The 1,734-nt window shown below is 48.0% G+C and overlaps 1 pseudogene; it reads left to right on the top strand.

Annotated features, from left to right (window-relative positions):
* Window positions 1-342: 342 nt before the first annotated feature.
* LOC102253403 lies at window positions 343-1,068 on the top strand (annotated as a pseudogene).
* The last annotated feature ends 666 nt before the right edge of the window (window positions 1,069-1,734 follow it).

Below are 1,734 nucleotides of genomic sequence, written 5' to 3'. Positions count from 1 at the left end.
CTCAACCTTGGCTGCGCATTAGAATCACCTGGGAATCTTTTTAAAATCCTGATTTATGGGCCTCATCCTCCGGAAATTCTGTTTCTTTCTTATGGGGTGGGGCCACAACATTAGTAACTAAGAAACAATTTCCGGAGGCTGAGGCCCAGAAATCAGGATTTAAAAAGATTCCCAGGTGATTCTAATGCGCAGCCAAGGTTGAGAACCACTGCTCTAGAGAAACCACCGCCTTCGCCAGTGCCCCACCCCGCAGCCCGCCCCTCAGCCCTCGCCTTTGAGGCTCGGTTGACCTTTTTGGCTGGAGAGCCACCCCTGGAAAACCTGCTACCTGTGCTTCCAGCCATGGCCCCTGCACTTCCACCCATGCTTCCTGCGCCTCCAGTTGTGGTGCGGGGGCCCATCTCCCAAGTGCGCCAGAATTAGCATGCCAACTTGTGAGGCCTCTATCAACCACCAGATCCGCTTGGAGCTCCACGCCTCCTACGTGTATCTGTCCATTGCCTTCTATTTTGACCGCCAGGACCCGGCCTTGAAGCACTTCGCTACCTTCCTGTGGCAGTCGAGGGAGGAGTGGGCGCACGCCCAGACATGGATGAGGCTGCAGGACCAGCGAGGGGGTCCTATCCGCCTGCGAGATATCAGGAGGCCTGACGGCAGCCAGTGGGAGAGCAGCCTGAAAGCCGTGAAAAGCGCCTTGCCCTTGGCGAGGATGGTGAACCAGAGCCTGCGCAATCCGCACCAGCTGGCCACCAACAAGAACGATCCCACCTGTTCGATTTCCTAGCGCATCACCACCTGCGCCAGGAGGTGAAGTTCATCTACAGCCTGGGAGTCAGTATCAGCGAACTGCACAAGCTGGGCGCCCCGACATCCAGCCTGGCAGAGTCCCTCTTTGACACGCTCACCCTGGGTGCCGGCAAGAACAGCCTGGGCTGCCTTCCTGATAGCCATGGGGTGACTTCCCTGGTCACCATGCTGAGCATGCATATTGCCATATTGCCCTTGCAAAACGTTCACTTTTTATGTTTAAGTTTTACTGTTTCTTGGAATAAAGTTATTGGTTCCTAAATTAAAACAACAACAACAACAACCCACAAAACTATGGAGCTAAATAGACTTATTGTGGCGATCATTTCACAATATATACATATGTAGAATCATTGTACATCTGAAATTAACATAATGTTATATGTTATTTGTGTATCAGTTTAAAAAAATAGGTAAAAGAATCTTTAAAAAAAAGTTAAACTAAAGATTCTTGGACTGAGAATACACTAGGTGCAAGGACAGAAGTCAGAAAACCAGTTAGAAGACCGTAATGGAAATAATTGTGGTGAGAATAATAGTTTGGATTAGGGTGTAGAAGGGGAGGAGGTGAACAGTGGCTGAATTCTTAAAAATTTTTGCCGGGCCAGTATAGCTCAGTGGTTGAGCATGGGCCTATGAACCAGCAGGTCACGGTTAGATTCCAGGTCAAGGCACACGTTTGGGTTGTGGGCTCCATCCCCAGTAGGAGGCAGCCAATTAATGATCCTCTCTCATCATTGATGTTTTTCCTTCTCTTTCCCTCTCCCTTCCTCTTTGAAATCGATAAAAAAAATATAAAAAATAAAAATAGAAGTTTTTTGACAGGAGAGATGACAATATTTGCTGGTAGAATGATTTTAGGAAGATAAAAAGGAATTCGGGATGACTTAAAGGTGTTTGACCCAAGCAATTAAACTTCCAACAAAA

This window comes from Myotis brandtii, unplaced genomic scaffold (genome assembly GCF_000412655.1).
Source record: "Myotis brandtii unplaced genomic scaffold, ASM41265v1 scaffold399, whole genome shotgun sequence".
Taxonomy (NCBI): domain Eukaryota; kingdom Metazoa; phylum Chordata; class Mammalia; order Chiroptera; family Vespertilionidae; genus Myotis; species Myotis brandtii.
Note: the sequence above shows the minus strand (reverse complement) of the source record. Positions and strands in the feature narration are given on the sequence as shown.